This window comes from Humulus lupulus, chromosome 2 (genome assembly GCF_963169125.1).
Source record: "Humulus lupulus chromosome 2, drHumLupu1.1, whole genome shotgun sequence".
In the NCBI taxonomy this organism is placed as follows: Eukaryota; Viridiplantae; Streptophyta; class Magnoliopsida; order Rosales; family Cannabaceae; genus Humulus; species Humulus lupulus.
Window position 1 is genome coordinate 195,586,991 of NC_084794.1, and position 23,710 is coordinate 195,610,700.

Here is a 23,710-nt window from a genome sequence, read left to right on the forward strand (position 1 = left end):
AGAAGTTTAAGAGATTATGTACCCCCAACTGTTACTGGAGTGCATTCATGCATCAGACACCTCACAGTTGCTGCTAAAAATTTTGAGATCAAGCCGACAATACTAAAAATGGTCCAGTCCAGTCCACCATTCAGTTTGGTGGATTACCTACAGAAAATCTAAACATGCACATAGCTAATTTCCTTGAGCTGTGTGCAACTTTAAATATGAATGGGGTGAGTGACGATGCTATTAGATTGAGGTTGTTCCCATTCTCACCTGAAGGAAAGAGCCAAGAGTTGGTTAAATTCTCTGTAGGCCAACTCTATAAACACTTGGGAGGAGCTCGCATAGAAGTTTCTCACAAAGTTCTTTCTTCCATCAAAGGCTGCAAGGTTAAGAGGAGAGATCAATAACTTCTTCCAAAATGATGGGGAATTATTATATGACGCATGGGAGAGGTTTAAAGAATTGTTGAGAAAGTTTCCACATCACGGCATTGAGAAGTGCATGTTGGTCCATAATTTCTATAATGGGTTGTGCACTACTACACACACCATCATAGATGTTGCAGCAGGAGGAGCATTCATTGGAAAGAGTGCTTGTAACGCCATACTACCTTAGAGCCGTTACTAAGTGGGTTTAAAATGTGCAATTAACTCACTAAACGAGGTTTTTAGAACAAAAGTGTGATTAAACAAAAAGTCAAGGCTATAATATTTAAAAGTACTCTATTTCATTAAAAGTTCAAGAGTTAAACATATGGGATCCCAAAACGAGTTTTGAAAAATATTTACAGTTCAAAACAAATTTACAGATGACTAATTATCAAAAACATAGTTTAATACAGCCATTTCTCAAAATGCCCCCAACCAAAGCAGTCGGGCAGGCCAAACATGTACGCGCCGCCCCCACGCTCTCCGTACTCATGGCTGGTTGACTTTCTCTTTGCCCTTACCTGCAACACAGAGCACCCGTGAGCCGAAGCCCAGCAAGAAAACTCATACAACACATAACATATGCATATCACACAATCACTATAGCATCTAACTCACAGTTAATCAGACAATCCATAAGATTTAAACACAGACACGGCCATGCCGTCCCAGAAGCGTTACTAAAGCCTGGGTTCTCGGTCCACACCGTAAGGATATCCCATGTATCCATTGGGATCTCACCCTAACCACAAGCACTCCATGTGCTAAGTGATATTCCCGGCCCCACTGCCGTTCTCGGCCCTTCGCCGTTCCCGGCTCCTTTGCCGTTCATTCTGCTATAACCACATATAGCATTCTCAAACAACAATCAAACATATAATAATTCATTTAAAGCTACATCCTAGCAATAATACAATCTAGGGCCGTGCCCTGCAACAACACTATGGGCCCATGCCCTGCTCTACGGGTGTTACAGTTTTCTTACCTGTATCCCGAGCTTTCTGATGCACCAAGGTCACAAGCACGAGCCTCTCCAAAATCATAGTAACAACACATATAAAACACTTTTAATACTAACCAATCCCAAAACCACTTCCCGGGACCAATCCCGTACTCTCGGGACCTCTAATTCCCTAAAACAATGTATTGGAACCATCCCCCGAGCCCCCGGGCAAAAGCCCTAAAAATGCAATATTTGGCTGCCAAAAATAGCCTAGGGTCGCAGCACTCCCATCAAGGGCCGCGGCGACCAGAAGCTCTTCCTCAATCCTGATGCAAGCCTGCGCCGCGGCACCAAAGAACAGGGCCGCGGCGCCCTACGCGAACCCAGATTTCTGGGTTTTCCTCGAGCCAAAACAACTCCAATTCAACCCAAACAAGTACCTAAGCCCCAAAATCAATTTAAAACCCCAAATGAACCCTTTAACAACCTATAAACATAAAAAACAAGCTTAATTACACAATCACACCCAAAATCCACACTTGAGTTTCAAATTTCAGAAACTTAAACCATGGCTTCTAAGACCTAAACCAGAGCTTGAAAATTATACACCATGCCTCTAAAATCTTAAACCACACCAGATACGCAATTCAAACATGATAAAAAACTCTTACCTCAGTCAAGAACTCAGCTTGAATTCTCCTCAATCCTAGCTTCAAGTCACCTTCCTTTTGATTATCCAAACTGAATTTTCAATAAAAACCAGCCATCCTATCTTTAAATTCCACACTTAATCTCTGAAAATCAACCTTGAACTCAAGCAATAACAGAACACAATCCTTACCTCTGAGTAGTCCTAGCTTAAATTTGACCTTGGTTGTCTCCAATCCCTCTTGAATTTCCTCCTAGGTCTCCCAACTTCAGCCCCCTTCTTCCTTTCCCCTTTCCTTTTGGTTTTCTTCCAATTTTTAGCAAAACTGAATTTCCTAAGTGAGAATAACGTGAATGATCTTTCCCTTAGTTGAAGTAATCTAAACCTTTGCCAAAAGCCCATTTTACCCCTCATAGAAATCCTTTCCTAACTAAACCTCAAGGCCCTTTTTGTCATTTCATTTCTATTACTATTCTACCATTTTCCCATCACAACTTGTTACTCTCAGCAGTTACTAATGGTTACTCAGGTTACTCAATCACCAATAACCATTAACCACTAATTCTCAACTCAACTTACGAAATTCCCCAAAGTACCCCTAGGCTCCTCCCGAGCCGGGTATAAAATCTCATTGTGACTTTTAAGTTAACTAGCTCTCTAGGACCGTCTCGGCACATGCATCACATTAATATCACCACACTCACGTGGTACAAATCACATAATATAATTATCACATTTATGCCCTCAACAGGCTAAAATTACCAATCTACCCCTAACATACAAACTGGGCCCACATGCATATTTATACCACCTAAACATGCATTCTAATCACATATTCATTCAAATTCATATATCATCATGTTAATTCACTTATTGCCCTCCAGGAATGCTAATCAAGGTCCTAAACCTTATTAGCAACTTGGGGTGTTACAGTGCTAATGGGCCTATGCATTTTTGGAAGAAATGGCCATGAATAACTGCCAATGGGCTGATGAGCGATCTACTAGTAACAGAAAAGTAGTTGGGATTCATGAATTAGATGCTATCACAGCGTTAACTGCTCAAGTTGCCACTTTAACCAAGCAGTTGCAGAAAACCAATATTTCTGCTCAAGCCATGCAGTTGCAGACGATGTGTGAATGGTTTGGAGGTTCTCACCAATTTGAGCAATGTATGACAATAGAGGTGAATATTGCTATCCTTATGGAGCAAGTGAATATGATGGGAAATTATAATAGGCAAGCTAACAACCCTTTTTCAAACACTTACAACCCAAGGTGGAGGAATCACCTGAATTTTTCATGGAGAAATAATCAATGCCCTCAACAACAATTTCAGCAGCCCGTGTCTCAAGCCCCATCTCAAGAAATCTCACAACCACCGGTTTCTCTAGAGAAGGCTAATGAATTACAAGCTCAATTGTTAACCTTAACCAACACTCAAACTCAGTTTATGATTGAAACTAGAGCATCCATCAGAAATCTAGAGAGTCAAGTTGGTCAAGTGGCATGTATGTTGCATAACTGGCCCCAAGGGATTTTGCCTAGTAATACTGTAGTGAACCCAAATGAGCAATGCAATGCAATGCAATATCCTTGAGGAGTGGTAAGGAGTTAAAAGAGCCAGTAAATAAGTCTATTATGTTACCAAAAGTAGTTGATGAGAAGAAGAATAAGGTGGATGAAGAGGTTAATGATAACCTTGAGTAGAAGCAGCCAAAAATAAGTATTAAGCATCGCCTCAAGATCCCATATCCTCAGAGGCTTCAAAAGAAGACGCTTGACAAGCAGTTTTCCAAGTTCTTAGATGTTTTTTGAAAACTTCACATCAACATTCCCTTTGCAGAAGCTTTAGAACAAATGCCGAGTTATGTGAAGTTTATGAAGGAAATCTTGTCAAAGAAAAGGAAATTGGAGGACTATGAGACAGTGGCACTTACTGAGGAGTGTAGTGCAATACTTCAAAAGAAACTACCTCCCAAGCTTAAAGATCCAGTTAGTTTTACCATTCCTTGTACTATAGGGAATGTGGTTTTTGAGAAGGAATTATGTGATTTAGGGGCAAGTGTGAATCTGATGCCTCTATCTATCTATAGAAAATTGAAATTGGGAGAAGCTCGCCCTACTACTGTGTCCTTACAAATGGCGGATCGTTTAGTGAAGCACGCAAGAGGTATTATTGAGGATGTATTGGTGAAGGTGGACAAATTAATCTTTCATGTAGACTTTATTATTCTTGATACGGAAGAAGATGAAAATATTTCGATTATTCTTGGGAGACCATTTTTAGCTACTGGAAGGGCGCTAATTGATGTACAAAAAGGGGAATTGAAGCTGCGAGTACAAAATGAGGAGGTAACATTTAATGTTTTTGCTGTAACTGAAATTCCAACATGATGTAGAGTGGATGTGATAAAAGGAGGCAGTAGCAAGGTGGAAGTTATCAAGAGAAAGGTCATTGCTCAAGATGGTAGTCAAACAATGCGTAATCATGTGAAAATGTTCTTTAGTGGGAGAGCTTGAATGTTACATGAGCGGTGGAAAGCTCCAAAAAGTTGCAGCATCATAAGACGAACTTTCACCTATGACAATATAACTCTTAAGGATTCGAGGGGTGGACTTGATTCGAGTTAAATTTGAAGATGATCTCAGCGTCTAGTTAAATGACGTTAACGACAGGGCATTTGGAGGCATTCCAATATTTTATTTGCAATTTTGTTATAGTTTTATTTAAGTTTTGGATTATGAACACTTTAATTTTAGTATTTTGAGTATTTTTTTTAGGTTTAGTTTTTGTCGTTTAGTATTAAATTTGTAATGTTGAATCGTGAAAAATATGAAAAATAAAAAAAAAGAGAATAGAGCCACGACACTTGCATTATGAGCCGCGACACATTGAGTTCCAGAGAGCCTTGAATTTTTGAAACAAGGGAAGGGCTGCGACAAAGACTAATTTGAGACGCGGCGCTACTTCGGGCCCAGGCAGATGAACTATGGGCTAACCCAAAATTTTTTCTTTCCCCAATTTTGATTCATCATCTCAATCCGTATCATATTAAGCAATCTAAGGTGTCAGGTAAGTTTCTTTTCCATAGCTTTTATTTAAACATTGGGGACAATGTTTAGGTTAAGTTTGGGGGAAGGGTTTTAATGTTGTGTGTTGTGTGTTTGTGTTGTTTTGTTTTAGTTGTGTTTTGTCTAGGTTTTTTAGAGTGTATTTGAATCAAGTTGACAATGATTGGCCAATGGTATTATGATTGAATGCTGTGCTATATAAATTGAATGGGAATGAAGTTATAAAAAAAAAATCTGTGTGCTTGGTTAAATATTTCTTTCCATTTTTACTTTGTCTACTTAAATAATTGAGAGCTTAATTGTAACGCCCTAGTTACCCCAGAACAGCTACGGTGATCGGTGAACCAGAAATTTGACCCGCTACCTGAGTCCTTTGGTTAAAAACGTGTTCTAAGTGTTATTAACTGGTTAAGGTGAAAAAAACAATAAAGAGGAAATGATATATTTTATTAAGTATATAAACTGCTCATGACCTATTCAAAACATTTACAAGTTGTTCTTTATACAAAATGACCACTACTGTTTCAAAATACATAACCCCGCCGGCCTAAGCGGCAAAAATAGGGTAAACCCCCTAGTCCCTCTGAGAACTCCTTGGCCGTGGTGGTCAAGCGGCCGCATATGTACACATCACCACCTAAGCTCTCCACTCAAGGTTGGGTGAGCTTTTCTTTCCCTTTACCTGCACCACATAGCACCCGTGAGCCAAGGCCCAGCAAGAAAACACAATAAAGCATGATATAATATAAACAATGATCATAATAATCATTCAGGACCATCAGTCCAAAACAGATAGGTGACAGTCGTAAAAGTCACTAAATTGGGAATAGCTCCCTTCAGCCTTGTGACGATAGGGTCACCGGGGCTTAACAGGTAAGTGAACCTTTCATTAGCTTAACCAGGATAAGTTCATGGTGATTGGTCACCAACATAACCTTCTTCATGACCATAGAGTCATAACCCTGGAACATCGTTCCCTAGCCATGTGACAGGCAGTCACCTGGGCCTTACGCCCTGGCTCTCAATAACTAGTCTTAGACTAGCCAAGCGCTTATAAGTTCATCGACCTTAGGGTCGGTCCAGTGTTAATTCCTTAGAGCCATTCAACACTGATATCGATTAGATCTAATCTTCATTCGGCCCTGCGTTCAGGACGCTTATGCCGTTTCTAACTCTTAGGTCAGTGCCCCTGACTAGTCAGTGCCATATACAAGTAAAAACCATTCACTAGCATTTAATATGCAATCCATGTCCACATTTATCAACCAACATGCATCAATAACAAATACGCATGTCATATATACACAGGGTGCAGTTTTCTTACCTCAAGTTCGAGCGAGAAATATAATAAGGACGACCTCTGAGAACGATCGATCTTTTGGTTCCTTAGTGGTTACCTAATCGCAACCAATTATAACCTCCATTAATGAGAATCAACAAGGATAGGCTCTTAACCTAAGCACCACTCTCGGGACCTCGAAACATGCTCACACGGTGAGTAGATTCGATCCCGGGCCTTAAGGATTGAAACCCCAAGTCAAAAACCCTTAAAAACACTCAAAACGGGACTTTGAAGGAACAGGGTAGCGCTACAGCGCTGACCCCTAGCGCCCTAGCGCTATTCTCAGAACCTCCAACATGCCCAAATGCCCCCTGAGTAGCACTGTAGCGCCCTAAGGTGGGCGCTATAGCGCTACCTCCAGACCAGGAATCCCCTGAATCGACCTTCTTCATCTCCTTCGATTCCAACCTGATTCCAAAGCTTCCAAATCCCATTTTTGATGCCAAATGAACCCAAAAACCATCCCAACCATAGGAACCCTAGCCAAAACTCCCAACAAAACCAAGATCTCAACCTAGAAATCACAATTGTAAAACAGAACCAAAATAGGGCAAACCAGAGAATTCTATGGTTAGAAACTTACCCAAAGCTCAGCTTATGATGCTCTTCAATGGAGGAACACACTCCCAAAATCCCAAGGCTTGCTTCCCAAGCTTGAATCCTCAAGAATGGTTCAAAAATCTCAAAGAAAATGAAGGAGAAAGAAGATACGGGAAGGCTTAGAAACTTACTCTGCTTTTCTACCTCTTTCTCAGCCAACAATGGTTATATCTATCCTAGGGGTGAAATGACCATTTTACCCCTAGGTCAATTTAAAGTTTCTAAAGGCTCTCAAGGGCAAAATTGGTATTTTCCTCCTATCTCGTTAATCATAATTAATGCTCTCCAATTCCTGCTATTCTTGATAATCTCAAACACCAATAATTCATATCCCGTTACCCTTTAATACCCGGTAACGCTCTAATCATTAAAATCACCCCGAGACTCATCCTAAGCCCCGCACTTAAACCTGTTGTGACTAGGCCGCCAATCAATATTCCAAGACCGTCTCATGCCGAATAGCTCGAACAAACCCACATTATAATGTGGTCTCAACATATATCATCGACATACATACAAATATACAATTATACCCTCAACGGGCCAAATTACCATCACACCCTTGTAATTAAAATGTGGACCCACATGCATGCATTTAACATCATATTATAATATAATCCACATATACATGAATATTATCAGTTAATGGCATAATTAAGCAAGTATGGCCCTCTCGGCCTACTAATCCCGCCATTAAACCACATCGGAGAATTCGGGGCATTACATTAATCATGATTTTTAATAAATTTTATGTGATTGAATATTATTTATGCTTGCTGAGTTTGTAAAATAAAAATAAAATATGAAAGTGTTGTTATCGTAGAACATGTTTGCTTGCTATTTGAGACAAAATCCTAGATAATGCAGGAAGATGATTTAGGCAATTCTTTGGAACGATTGAGCCTTTCAAGCCAACCTTTAGTATTTAATCCCTAGTTACCCAATTTTAAGCCTAATATGAATCTTAAAAAAAAAAATTCCTTCCCTTTGATATACTATGAGCATATAAAAAGTGATTGAGGGATGGTTTGCATTGAGGATTTATATGTGGAAATTTTTGTTAATAATAGAAGGAAAATTGAGAGGGAAAGAAAACAAATAATATTGAAAATGAACTACACTCCAAATTACAATATAAAGAAATAAGTTTGGGGGTGTAGCATCATTAGAAAAAAAATTAAATGATATGAAAAAAAACCAGTTTATAAATTCTCTCTCAAAGTAAGAAAATTTGGAAAATTTGGGATTGTTTTTGGGGTTTGCAAGTTGATACAAGGTTGAGTTGTTTGGTTTGTATGCTTATGGTATAGTGAGCCTAAATGACTTTTTCATCTACCTTTACTTAAGCTATTCGATCATAAGCTGTGAAAGTCCTATTGGTTTATGAGAATGTGTTGTCTACATTAGTGGAGATTAGTGAGTATAGCAAGCTTATGGGATAACAAATGATTAATTGATTGTAACGATTTTTTTTTTTGGTGAGCATGAATTGATTTAAATTCATTTTGTTGTTTAGGATTTTAGTTGATTTTGTTTATTGTTGTGTTCTTTACTCGAAGGAGAGTAAAGAGTAAGTTTGGGGGAATTTGTTAGGTGTATTTTAGTATGATTTTAGAGTGTGATTTAGGGTGTGTTTTTAATCTTTTAAGTTGTTTTGGTGCAGAATTACGCTCGTGTTTTGTGTGTTTTCAGGTTTTAGTGATTACTCAAGGGTTGGTGTGGATGTGGTATAACTAAGGTCTAATTCGAAGATAAATAGCGGATTTCTTACGTTAAATGGTGTTTGGTCGTGTCAGGGAAAGAGAACGAGGGTCGAAATGAAGCTTAAAATGTTGATTTTTAAGATGGAGCTATTTTGAGCTGCGACTCTTGAAGCATGGCCGTTGCGCTGGCTAAGTCAAAAAGGTTGCTAAGCCTTTGGATTCTGAGCTGCGACGCTAAATCATTTTGAGCTGCTATGCAAGAATGCTGGGCCGCGACACCATCAAAGTCAGAGGATCCTCGACTGGGGCTTATTGTGCTAGGGCCGCTGCACTTGATGGTTGGGTCACGACGCTTGAGTCTGTACAACGTACGAAAATCATATTTTTATGATGGAGAAATGGTCTTTTCACATAGATCATTAGGGTTATTATAAAAACATAATTATGAGCGATTCAAATCACTACTGGCTGCTAGAGAACAAGAGGAACTTGGAGATAAAGATTGGAGAATGCATCAATAGTTCTTCTTATTTTCTTCTTTAAATTCTTTTTCCTATGTTATTTTTTGAATCAATGGATGTTATGAATTTAGATATGAAGTAATTTTATTTTCTAGGGTTTAAATGTAGTCTCTTGATACTTTATTATTAGTTAATGCAATTTCTATGATTTCTTATTCTTTATTGTGATCTATTCAATTTGTGCTTAATGAATGTGAGTAATTTGAAGTCGTTATTTGCATTGTTTATGAACTTGATTCAAAATTTGAGAGGTGAGAGTTAAATATGCTATAGTTGAATAGACATAGATTTGGATATAGGACGAGAGTACTTATATGATTTGTGTAGCTTTGAGGATTTCTATTCTTATTGCTTGCCTTATGTTGGAATTTATCACAAAGATGTAGACGATTCACATATATGTTGCAAGATTTATATATCCTAATAATAATATAGAATGTATTAGTAAATCCGATATCACAATAAGAGAAAGAATAGTGAAATCGTATTGATGGAGTAATAAAGTGGATAGATGATGAAATTAAATACCCTAGGTTTTCATTCATTGAATCAATTTTGCTTTCATTTGTTTATGTTGTTTGTTAATTGTTAGTTTTGTTAATTCTTGTTTCTGTTCTTGATATTCTTGAATCTAAGTTTTATTAGCCAAATAGAATTGGGAAGTTAATTATTGATAGATAATAACAATCTGTGTGGGACGATACTCTACTTATCTCTATTATTACTTGTACACGATTGTGTATACTTGCAAAAAGAGGGGGTGATGAGCTGGAGGTCACTAAGCAAAATTCCATGGATCAACGTGGTATTCGAACAATATATCATCGTTTGAAAATGTTCTTTAAGGGAAAAGCTCGAATGTTACATGAGTTGTGGAAAACTAAAAAAATTTGCAATATCAAGAGACGAGCATCCACTCATGACACTTTGGCTCTCAAGGACTTGAGGGGTGGCCTGGACTCGAGTTGAATCTAACAAGGAAGTCAGCGTCCGTCTAAATGACGTTTAAGACAGCGCCATTGGGAGGCATCCCAATGTTTTATTTGCATTTTTATTAGTTGGATTATGAACATTTTAATTTCAGTATTTTGAGTAATTTGTTTTTTGGATTAGTTTTAATTTTTGTTGTTTAGTATTAAATTTGTAATGTTGAATTGTGAAAATTGTGAAAAAGAAAGAAAGAAACAAAAAGAGTACGACTGCGACGTACCAATAGGCGTTGCGACACTAAGGAAAATAGAGAAGACCCAAACTAACCCAGAAAATTTGAGCTGTGGCGATTGCATGATGAGCTGCGATGCGATGAGTTCCAGAGAGCCTTGAATTTTTGAAACAAGGGAAGGGCCGTGGCAGACAAACTTGAGCTGTGGCACTACTTCGGGCCCAGGTAGAATAAAATATGGGCTAGCCCAAATTTTATTTCCTTACTTTCTATTCACCATCTCAATCCGTATCCGCCACCACCTTTTGGCTATCCTCCATCTGAGGGGGATGGTGGCGAGGTTCTTCGCATAAGCAGACCAAGTGTTTCAAGTAAGTTTCTTTCCTCAGTGTTTCTTTAAACATTGGGGACAATGTTTGAGTTAAGTTTGGGGGAAGAGATTTTTCGTTGTTACTTATTTCTGTATATATGAGGTTGTTGTTGTTTTTTTATTTTGTTTTAGTTGTGTTTTGCCTAGGGTGTTTAGAGTGTGGTTGAATCAAGTTGATAATGATTATCCAATGACAATATGTTGAATGATATGTTGTATAAATTTAATGGAATGAAACTATAAAAATCTTCATGTTTGGTTGAATGTTTCTTTCCACTTTTATGTGGGTCTACTTAAATAATTGAGAGCTTGATCATGATTTTTAATAAATTTTTTATGATTGAACAATATTTATGCTTGCTGAATTTTTAAAATAAAAATTGAATTGAAATTGGTTTTATCCTAGAACTTGTTTGCTTGCTTTTTGAGACGTAATCCTAGATGATACATGCTTAGGAAGATGATTCAGGTGATTCTTTGGAACGTTTGAGCCTTTCAAGCCAACCTTGATGTATTAAATCCCTAGCTACCTAATTTTGAGCTTAATATGATTTTTTGTTGTTGTTTGACACTTATTTTGAGCTTATCTGAAACTTTGTTATTTTTCCTCCCATTTTATTTATATCCTGAGCATATGAAAAGAGATTGAGAATTGGTTTGTAATAGGGTTTATATTTGGAAATTTGTGTCATTAGAAGAAACAAAAAAAAAAAAAAAAAAAAGAGAGAAAAAAAAGTATATTGAATATGAACTACACTCCAATTGAAAATATAAAGAAATAAGTTTGAGGGAGTGTAGTATCATTAGAAAACAATGAAAAAAAAAATAAAAAAAAATCATGTTTATGAATTTTCTCTCAAAACAAGAAAGAAAAAAGGGAATTTGGGGTTGCTTTTGGTTTGTAAAGTTGAAATCAAGATTGGTTTGTTTAGTTTGTGTGCATGTGGTATAATTAAGCTTAAATGACTATTCATTTACCTTTACCTAAGCCATGAAAGTCCTATTGATTCTTGAGTATATGTTGTATACATTAGTGGAGACACTACAACAATATAAGAGTTTTATGACTTTATTTGGGAGACATTATAAGTCTACAATGTCTCCTGCTGTGGGAGACATCGTAAGTGGGGTCATTGTATGTGCACATCCCACGTCTTGCAGTGGGAGATGTTGAAAGGTGTCCAAAAAAATGGACTTTCAATGTCTCCCACTGGGAGACGTAGGATGTCTCTCACCTCTCCCAATGGGAGACATTGAAAAGTCTCACAGTTCTTTTTAAAAAACAAATTAATTAAATTAAAATTTATTTAATAATTAATTTAAATTAATTAAAATGAATTTTAATTAATAATTAATTAAATTGAAATTAATATAATTAATTGAATTAAAATTGATATACTTAATTAGATTGAAATTGATGTAATTAATTAAAATGAAATTGCAAATCTTCATTAATTAAAATCTAGTATATTGTTTTACAAGATAAACAATATTTGTTAGACATATGTAAAATTAACAAATATTGCACTATATATGAATAAAGATGTAAAAAGTAATAAAACCTAATAACGAGGTTGGTAACTTTAGATTATCGGTAACACATCTTGTAACACTCTGTGTTTCGGGTACCTTTAAACGACACAGGTCAGGATTGTTTTCCCCAAGTTAAGAATATTATTTTAAATAATATTATATTTTTTTGGAATTTATTTCCATGAGTTATTGCTAACAAAATTATGAATTGTGTGATTAAAAGTCAAGATAAGACTTTCAGTCTTGAACCAACACAAAAACCCTAATCAAGTAAAAATATTGGAAAATAAAATGATAAACTATGGCAATTATATTTTGGGCATAAAATACATTCATAAAAATTAAATTTTGATAAAAAATAATAAACCTAAGAGGAAATGAAAATTTTAGGGCATTTTGTGTTAAATGCTTAAATTTTTGCCTAATTGTAGAATTTTATTCCATAAATGGACCTTAGGTTAAATTGTATTGTGTGATTAATTAAATTAAATGTGAGAGATATTTAATTTAATTATTATGTGTTAATTTTTTTTAAAACTTTATAAGAGTGAAAAATGTTATAGAAAAGTGATTTAATCTTTAATCACATAAAAGTAATGTTAATGACACAAAGTGACATAAAGTAAAAACACTTTAAGTGTTTTAGATATTCTTTAGAGTTGTCTAAGCTCTTCCAACCTCTCCAAAACCGACCCCCCTTCTCTCATCTCACTCTCATCTTGTTCAAAAATTTTCTCTCAAGTTTTCTCATCATTTTCAACTACCAAAAACCCTAAGAAACCTTGGAAGCTTAAGCCTTGATCTTGGAAGAGTTTCCCAAAGGTAAAAGTTTAAAAAACTTGACTTTTGTAAAGTTTTTAATCATAGATCTTTCAATAACTAACTATATATGTTGTTGGGGGAGTTGGTTTAAGGTTTTGAAAGAGTTTTGAAGGATCTAAAGCTAGTAGAAACATCAAAACCTAAAGCAAGAACAACAAGAGGTAAAAAGTTTACTTGTTATGGTTGTTTTAGTATGATTTTTATTTTTAAGCATTATTTTGTGTATTTAATGCTTAAAGTTTCTTATTGGTGATCTAATAAGGCTATGGTAGTTTCTTGATAATGTTTATGATGCTTGTATGTTGATTTTGAAAATAGGGACCCAAAATCCCTAAGGGTTTTGTTGAAAACCCTAAAACAAAAAAAAAGAAGGGTTTTGAGCCTTGACTTCCAAGGGGTCAAACATCTAGTATATAACTTATTTTGTAAAACTAAATTGTATTGTGGTATTTTTGAGATGGTGTACATGAATGTGAGATTTTGAAACATTAAAAAACGTTTAGAAATGAGTGAGTTATGATATTTCAAAGTTTAGTTAAAAAACTTTTTTTTCGTATTCTTAATTTCAGGACCATGTTTGGATAGCTACTGTATAGAGCAAATGAACATAGTTTTTGCTAAAATTTGGTGCAGATGTTCTTGGCATACTGAACGGTTTGAGAGTTATTAAGTGCCAAAGTTTGGAAAAAATAAGGACTTGAAAATAAGGTCATTTTTACCTCAATGTTTGAAAAATATTTTCACCAATAAAAAATACTCCTTTTGACCTAAGATTTTACAAAGACCTAAATGGCATACCAAAGATTGAATCGTAAAATTTTGGTAAGTAGATTTCAAGTTATGACCTAATAAAGTATGTAGTTAAAAATATGAAAAATGGAGTTTTCACACTTAGTGTAAAAATGAGATTTTGGAACTTAAGATAAAAAGTACATTTATGCTTATTGCAAGATAAAAACTTGGTGAGTCTTAAAAATATTTTGACCTAAAATACCACTTTGAGTTTAAGTGATAATTATTTTTATTCTTTCTAAAAATAAAAGATTTAATTTATTAATAAGTTGATAAATTAAAAGAGGGTTTAAAAACCCTATATTTTGAGAAAATAATTAAGTAAATTATTTTTCTAGTAAGTAAACTTGATTAACTGACTTCGGAAAATTAACTAGTCAAGATAAGAAATTATTAACGGTTTTCCTAATTAAGTTAAAATTAGGTTATTTTCTTAAAACAATTTTTAGAGATTAAAACCTTAAGAAAAATAAAAGGAAAATTAAGAGATTATTTTCTTGAAAAATAATTAAGGAATTTAATTAGTATTTTATGGATATAATACCGGCTAAAATCTTTTATATATATAACCGACTGTTGAAAGTACGGGTTAATAGTAGAACTTTTAAAGAATAAGATTTTTAGTGGATTGTGGGAAAGTACTATTGCGATACCCGAGCCTTAGTATCGAGACCATAGGATAGGTCTCCCCGAGACTTAGGGTTTAGTCTCAAATTTTTGAGTATGAATTTCTTGAATGGGTTTAAAACCAAATAAGGATCATTAATCCTTACAAATGATTTTTAAAATGACAAAATTGCCCAAAATAATAATAATGAATTATGAAGTGCCATAATTAATCCGAGTATACTGTATGGATAATTACAGTATTGGCTAAGCATAACTAGACTATACAATGGAGGGTGAAATCTTGCTGAGAGTAAAGGACTCCAAGTAAGTCAACTTCTATTGTGTGGCTACAACATGAAACAACTATTGTATTGTATGTTAGTATAGAGACACATGCACATATATACACTGTCGTAGAAAGTTTGCACAGAGACGTTAGTCTAGTGGGTGCAGATTAAGAAAATATGACCGGTAGATATCTGTCATATTCTAGACGGCTGATCCCCGTCACATTGCTTGATTTTATTATGTCCGGTTCATTACCGTGATGAGTGGCCAAGAGATGTTGATTGCTGGTTTAAACCTAGGGGCGCCAAAGTGAATGGGACCTAGGGGTCCTCATGCTTACTTAATCAGTGAACGGTTAGAACTCGAGCAAGTGCTCTGATAAGTTATTCCCAGATAGTAGCCGTAAATATTGGCCATTCAGTGAGAGTGCCTAGAGATTCCAGGGGTTGCTAAGTTTGAGTGAGGTTATAATAATTAGATTATAAAGATGATGGTTTGCTGAATAAGTTGCTTAAGTAGTTGTAAAAGTTGTTGTATATACTGATAATAAAGGTTGAAGATTGTTGAATAGGTTACTTACTAGTTGCTTAAGGGGTTGTAAAAGTTGCTGAAGAGGTTGCTTAAGATTTTCTTTATATGTTGCTCAGGTTGCTTAAGTAATAATATTGGTTGCTTAAAGGTTTCTTTATACGTTTCTTGTAAGGATTATGAGTTTCTTTAAGGGTTGCTAATAATTAGGTTATAATAAAGATGGTGTGTTTCTGAATAAGTTGCTTTATAGTTGCTTATGGGATTGTAAATGTTGTTGTATATATGTTGATAATAAAGATGGTGGGTTGCTGAATAAGTTGCTTTATAGTTGCATAAGCAGTTGTAAATGTTATTGCATATACTGATAAAAAAGGTTGCTGTATATATTGATAATAAAGCCTGAGTTTTACTGAATAGGTTGCTAACTAGTTGCTTAAGGGGTTGTAAAAGTTGTTGAAGAGGTTGCTTAAGATTTTTTTATATGCTGCTTATGTTGCTTATGAGTTGCTTAAGTAATAGTATTGATTGCTTAAGGGTTTCTTATATGTTGCTTATAGAAATTATGGGTTCTATAAGGGTTGCTAATAATTATGTTATAATAAAGATGGTGAGTTGCCGAATAAGTTGCTTTATAGTTTCTTAAGGGGTTGTAAAAGTTGTTGTATATATCTTGATAATAAAGATGATGGTTGTAACGACCCCAAATTCGGTATTAAGGCTTAGGGCCTGAGAAAGCGTGCCTGGAGGGCATAATGGAATTCTGTGTGGGTCTTTAATGGGTTTTATGCATGATTATGATTTAGTGCACGTTTTATGATTACGTGATTAATTGTGGTGCATGATTATGTGAATTAATATGCATGTAGACCTGATTGAGCATATTTGTAATTTGGCCATGTTGGGCATGACTATGTTGATACCTGTGATCTATGACTCGAGACGATCCTAGAACGAGCGGGTTAGCGGAAAGTCAAAGCGGGAACCTGTACTAGGCTTGGGTTAAGCCTAGGGAGTTAATCGAGAATTTGGGAATATATTTGGTGATTTATTAGGTATTGGGTAGCGAACGGGAATTATTAGGAACACTTGAGGAATTAGTGGGAATTTGGGTAATATGACTAAAATGCCCTTTATGGACATAAAGGCTTAGAATTAGTAAGAGAGGGTATTTTGGTCATTAGGCTTGCAAGAGATAAAATAAAGAAGGCCTTTATACTTAGTGGATTTAGTAGAGAAAAATTATAGGCTGAAAAGAAAGAAAGAAAGAAGAGAAAAGAAAGAGAGGGAAAGCTGAAGGGTTGGCTTTGAAGATTTGGTTTGTGGTTCTCCCACCCTTTTTCTTTGATTTTTCTTGAGGTGAAGCTCAGTGGTAAGCTAGGGTTGTGGATTTGCAAGGGATTAGCAAGATCAAATCAGAGATTTGAGGTAAGTTCTTGAGGTTTTCGGTTTTAGGGTTTTGCTGGTTTTGAACTGTGTTTTTGAGCTAAATGGATGGGGTTTTTGGGGAAAACAGGTCAAGGTTGTGAAGGTGCAAGCCAAGGAGGTCTAGGGTTCAGTTCAAGGTCGAAATTCCACCCACGGTATGATTTCTAAGACCCTATCCTTGTTGTTTGATTGATTTTTCTGGTTTTTGGGGTTCATTGGGTTAGATTTTGAGTTGTGGGTTGCTTGAGCTTGGGATTGAGTTCTTGGGGTGCTTGGGATGAGTGTGTGGTGTATATATGTTCGTTTTTGGGCTTGGGAAAGAGTTGGACAAGTTTGGGTTCGAAATGGGGGAAGAAAATCGCAAGATGCGATTTTTGGTTTTGGTCTGCTGCAACTAGCGCTAGGCAGGGGGCGCTGTAGCGCTAGCCCCTGTCTGGTGAGGGTGGTTCTGCTTGTAGCGCTACAGCGCTACCTTTTGAGCGCTGTAGCGCTGCACTGTTCACAGAGGGGATTTTTGGGCTTTTGTGAAGGGATTTTGACCTAGGGTTCGGGGCTCGATTCCGCCACTTTGTTTTGGGGATCTAGGACTTCCCGGGGGCTCGGGATTAGTCCCGAGGCTAGGTTTTGGACTTGAGGATTGGTGATGACTTTGACTTGTGGATTTTGCTTAGGTAAGCGCTAGGGCTCGGGTAAGATCGTGCTCAAGGAGTCAGGTTGATCAAGGCTACTTAATCTAAAGGTAAGAAAACCGTAACACCCGAGTTTAGGGCATGGCCCCACTGTGTGATAGTAGGGCATGGCCCCGGATTGTATTACGTGCAAATGCTTAACCTTAAATGAACCGTGATGTGTGTGAATGTTTATTTTGGATGTACTATATGTGTGATTATGATGAAACGAACGGCAAAGGCCGGGTACGGCGTAGGCCGGGGCGGCCGTGGGGCCGAAAGTAACACACAGCACATGGGATGCTTATATTCAGGGTGGGACCCAAGGGATACATGAGTTATCCTCGCGGTGAGAACCGAAACTCCAGGCTTTGGTAAGGCCTTGGGAGCGGCATGGCCGTACTTGTTTATTATGATGGTTTTCCTTTGTGTCAGTGAATTATTGCCAGCTATTTGTTTTGCTTATGTTATGTACTATTTGGGTTTTCTTGCTGGGCTTCGGCTCACGGGTGCTCCGTGTGGCAGGTAAAAGCAAGGAGTCAGTCAACCGGCCATGAGTATGGAGAGCGTGGGGGCGGCGCGTACATGTTCGGCCTGCCCGACTGCTTTGGTTGGGGGCATTTTGTATATGGCTGTATTAAATCATTCTTTTGATAACTGATCAAGTGTAAATCTATTTTTGAGTTGTAAATATTTTGTAAACCTTATTTTGGGATCCCAGATGTTTTATATTTAACGTTTTAATGAAGTTAAACATTTTCAAAGAGTACAGCCTTAAATTCTGATTTATCCACACTTTTGGTTTTAGAAACCACTTAGAGTCAGTCAAAAGCACGATTTCTAATTTAAACTCACTAAGTAACGGCTCTAAGGTAGTAGGGCGTTACAACTTGGTATCAGAGCGAGCCAAGGTTTATTGGTTCTGGAGATTAACCGAACATGTACGCACACTGCCATTGAAAAGCTCGACTCAGGGTGGTTTGGTATGGTCGATTGATATATTCATGAATATGTGTTTAATGCTTTGTGTGCCTGCCTAGATTATTATGAGCATGATGATTGAAATAACATATGCATGATGCCAGGGCGAGGCCCGTTGTATGCTGCATGATATTTGTATGTCATTCTGGTCGATTGATCTTGGTCGTTGTTGAGATTGAGAGGTGGAAATTGGACCTTGTTATCATGCCTAATGAGCGGTGTCATTGATTGCAGGCATTTAGTTGCAATGCCTCGCCAATCATCGAGACTCCGCGGCATTCAGGCCGAGGATGATAACCAGGGGCAGGACCCTCCACCTGCTCCTCAGAACTGGCAACAGATTTTAGTAGAGATGGAGGCTAGGTTGAAGAAAACAGAGGATGAGCTTAGTCAGTACAGGCAACCAGCTCCTCCATCGGCCACTGTGATACCACCACCGCCTAGTGTGGTACCGGCTCCGGTTCAACCTGTGACTGGGAACAGGTTGGAACCTCTATATGAAAGATTCAGAAAACAACAACCTCCTACCTTTGAGGGGGGAGCAGACCCACTGCAGGCTGAGCAGTGGATGAGTACAATGTCGGTAATCCTGGACTTCATGAGGGTTGAAGGAAGGGATAGGGTTGATTGTGCCAGTTATATGCTTAGACATGATGCACGAATATGGTGGGAGTTAGTAGGGCAGCGAAGGGATACTGCTATTATGACCTGGGAGGAATTCAAGAGCATTTTCAACGAGAAATACTATAGCGTAGCCATTCGAGCGGCGAAGGCGGATGAGTTTAACAGTCTGACTCAGGGCAGGTTATCTGTCACTGAGTACGCCTTGGTATTTGATAGATTGGCGAAGTTTGCGCCAGAGCTTGTGCCGACTGATACGGCCAGAAGGGATAGATTTGTACGGGGATTAGGTGCAATGATCGCCCGTGACGTGAGTATTACAATGGCTCCAGAGACTACCTATGCGCAAGTGGTAGACAAGGCCCTCACTGCTGAGAGGGCTGAGGATCAGATCTGGAAGGATAACGCTGCTAGGCGTGATACCAGGAGGGTAGTGCCTTCTTCTTCTGGGCCTAGTCGGGGCAGCGGCCCCAGTGAGCAGAAGAGGAGAGTACCAGACTCATTTACTCCCTATGGTTCTGACAGGAGGGTTCGCGGTTCTGTGGGTGGCCGCCAGGGCGGTAATGACAACTGGAGAAGTTATCCATGGTGTCCTCGATGTAGGCGACGACATCAGGGCGAGTGCCGGTCCGTCTCTGGAGCGGGTGCCGGCATCAGGGCATGTTTTGTTTGTGGAAGCACTAGTCACTTGAAGAAAGATTGCCCGCAGGCTAAGAAGGAGGAGCCTAGGCAGGGAGACAGCCTCGCACCTGCTAGAGTCTTCACCTTGACTCAGACTGAGGCAGAGGCCAGTCCATCAGTGGTTACAGGTCAGATTTTTAGCGCTGGATCCTTGTTTACTGCATTGATTGATTCTGGTGCTACGCACTCATTTGTTTATGCTAGGGTGATTGATCAGCTGTGTAGACCTAGTATTTTGTATGCTAGGGGTTTTCAGACTATATTGCCTACAGGAGAGCTGGTAGTCTCTAGGAGGTGGGTTAGAGCCTTACCAGTAGAGGTAGACGGTAGAGAATTGTTTGTTGACCTGATTGAACTAGATATGGACGATTTTGACATAATACTAGGGATGGATTGGTTGACGCGGTATGGAGCAACAATTGATTGTAGGCGACGAATGGTGACTTTTGAACCGGAGGGCGAGGCACCCTTTGTGTTCGTGGGAACGGTGGATGGACCGCGGGTACCTGTGATCTCGGCACTAAAGGCTAGAGACCTGATGCAAGAGGGTTGCATAGGATTCCTAGCAAGTGTAGTGGATTCCTCTAAGGTGGCGGCAGTGGGACCGAATGAAACCAGAGCCGTCTGCGAGTTTTCAGACTTGTTTCCAGCGGATCTACCGGGGTTGCCGCCACAGCGAGAGATTGAGTTCGTCATAGAGTTGGCTCCGGGAGCAGAGCTAGTTTCCAAGGCACCTTACAGAATGGCTCCAGCAGAATTAAAGGAATTGAAGATTCAGCTATAGGAACTACTTGATTTGGGGTTTGTCAGACCGAGTTTCTCGCCGTGGGGTGCTCCAGTTTTATTTGTTAAGAAAAAGGATGGATCGCTCAGGATGTGCATCGATTACAGGGAGTTGAATAAGTTGACCATCAAGAACAAGTATCCATTGCCTAGGATCGACGATTTATTTGATCAGCTTCAAGGGAGTACAGTGTTTTCGAAGATTGATCTCCGAACAGGCTACTATCAGTTGAGGACATACCAAAGACTGCATTTCGGACACGGTATGGGCATTATGAATTTCTGGTTATGTCCCTTGGATTAACCAATGCCCCAGCGGCATTTATGGATTTGATGAACAGAATTTTCAAGGATTACTTGGATAAGTTCGTGATTGTGTTTATTGATGATATCCTAGTATACTCCCAGTCAGAGTCAGAGCATGAGCATCATCTGCGCCTGGTGTTGCATCGGTTAAGAGAGCATAAGTTATATGCTAAGTTTAGCAAATGCGAGTTCTGGTTATCGCAAGTTTCATTTCTAGGCCACATTATCAGTAAGGATGGGTTACTAGTCGACCCAAGCAAGACGGGAGCAGTAAGAGATTGGCCTAGACCCAGCAATGTTCCTGAAGTTAGAAGTTTCCTTGGACTAGCAGGTTACTACCGGCGGTTTGTAGAGGGGTTCTCCAGAATTGCTACTCTGTTGACAGAATTAACAAGGAAGAAGACCAAGTTTGTGTGGACAGATCGATGCGAGAATAGCTTCAAAGAGCTGAAGCGGCGGTTGATTACTGCACCAGTGCTGAGCCTGCCAACAGATAATGAGAAGTTTGTGGTCTACTGTGACGCTTCCAGACAGGGTCTGGGATGCGTGTTGATGCAGGCTGGGAAAGTGATAGCGTACGCATTAAGGCAATTAAAGGAGTACGAGCAGAGGTATCCCACGCATGACCTGGAATTAGCTGCAGTGGTATTCGCACTTAAGGTTTGGAGACACTATCTGTATGGAGAGAGGTGCGAGATATACACTGATCACAAGAGTCTAAAGTATTTCTTTACCCAGAAGGACTTGATCATGCGCCAGACACGGTGGCTAGAGCTGGTAAAGGATTACGATTGTGATATCCTATACCATCCTGGGAAGGCTAATGTAGTGGCTGATGCATTGAGCCGGAGGGGCCCAGGACAGCTGTATAGTTCGAGGCAGATATCTGACAGATTAGCTGGAGAGATGACCAGAGCAGGTATAGAGCTAATGGTTGGCAGGTTAGCCAACATTACTCTTCAGTCAACGCTCCTCGAGAGGATTAAGGAAGCACAGGGAAAGGACCCCCGGTTAGTTGAACGTAGAGAGAATGTCCTATCGGGAGCAGCTAAGGACTTCTCTATTTCTGAGATGGGTTTGTTGAAGTACAAAGGACGGATTTGTGTTCCGATTGATCCAGACATTCGGCGAGAGATTCTAGACGAGTCTCATACCACTCCCTACTCTTTACACCCAGGTTCTACGAAGATGTACCATGACCTGAAGGCTTTGTATTGGTGGTCAGGCATGAAGAGGGACGTGGTGGATTATGTGGCTAGATGCCTAACCTGTCAGCAGATTAAGGCAGAACACCAGAGGCCAGCAGGATTATTACAGCCTCTTGGGATTCCCGAGTGGAAATGGGAAGATATTTCCATGGACTTTGTGGTAGGATTGCCAAAGACCGTGGGTCAGCATGACTCGGTATGGGTGATTGTGGACAGGTATACGAAGTCCGCCCACTTCTTACCTGTGAAGACGACTTATACTGTGGAGCAGTATGCAGAGCTTTATGTTAAGGAGATTGTTCGACTTCATGGGGCTCCGAGGTCGATAGTATCCGACAGAGACCCCACTTTCACTTCCAAGTTTTGGAAGAGCCTGCAGAAGGCTATGGGCACGCAGCTTCGGTTTAGTACCGCTTATCATCCTCAGACGGATGGACAGTCTGAGAGGACAATTCAGATACTGGAGGACATGTTACGAGCGTGTGTGTTGGATTTTGAGGGATCTTGGAGTAAGTATCTCCCTCTGATTGAGTTCTCGTACAATAATAGTTATCAGGCGACTATCGGAGTGGCTCCGTATGAGATGCTGTATGGAAGAAAGTGCAGATCACCGATTCACTGGGAGGAGGCAGGGGAGAGAAGGTATTTAGGTCCTGAGATGGTTCAGAGGACCAATGAGGCACTTGAGAAAATTAGAGCTCGTATGCTCGCCTCCCAGAGTCGCCAGAAGAGTTATTCAGATCTGAAACGCAGGAACGTGGAATTTCAGGTTGGTGACCATGTATTCCTCAGGGTTTCACCCCTGAGAGGAGTAAAACGATTTGGCGTTCGGGGCAAGCTGAGTCCCAGGTTTGTTGGTCCATTTGAAGTTCTAGAGCGAGTTGGGGAGGTGGCTTACAGGTTAGCAATGCCTCTAGCTCTATCAGGGGTTCATGACGTGTTTCATGTATCCATGCTTCGGAAGTATGTTTCGGACACTACTCATGTGTTGAGCTATGAGAACTTGGAGTTGGATCGGGATTTATCGTACGAAGAAAAGCCTGTTCAGATCCTTGATAGGAAGGACAAGGTCTTGAGGAGCAAGACAATCGCCTTGGTTAAAGTACTGTGGAGGAATAGCAAGGTCGAAGAGGCGACGTGGGAACTGGAATCGGATATGCGGGAGCGGTATCCCGAGTTATTCAGGTAAATTTCGAGGACGAAATTTTCATGAGGAGGGGATAGTTGTAACGACCCCAAATTCGGTATTAAGGCTTAGGGCCTGAGATAGCGTGCCTGGAGGGCATAATGGAATTCTGTGTGGGTCTTTAATGGGTTTTATGCATGATTATGATTTAGTGCACGTTTTATGATTACGTGATTAATTGTGGTGCATGATTATGTGAATTAATATGCATGTAGACCTGATTGAGCATATTTGTAATTTGGCCATGTTGGGCATGACTATGTTGATACCTGTGATCTATGACTCGAGACGATCCTAGAACGAGCGGGTTAGCGGAAAGTCAAAGCGGGAACCTGTACTAGGCTTGGGTTAAGCCTAGGGAGTTAATCGAGAATTTGGGAATATATTTGGTGATTTATTAGGTATTGGGTAGCGAACGGGAATTATTAGGAACACTTGAGGAATTAGTGGGAATTTGGGTAATATGACTAAAATGCCCTTTATGGACATAAAGGCT

At 39.0% G+C, this 23,710-nt stretch overlaps 1 non-coding gene across 1 annotated transcript; it reads right to left on the minus strand.

Annotated features, from left to right (window-relative positions):
• Window positions 1-372: 372 nt before the first annotated feature.
• LOC133820646 (small nucleolar RNA R71) lies at window positions 373-479 on the minus strand. Its single transcript, XR_009887050.1, has one exon. It is a non-coding gene; the product is annotated as a small nucleolar RNA R71 (small nucleolar RNA).
• Window positions 480-23,710: the final 23,231 nt, after the last annotated feature.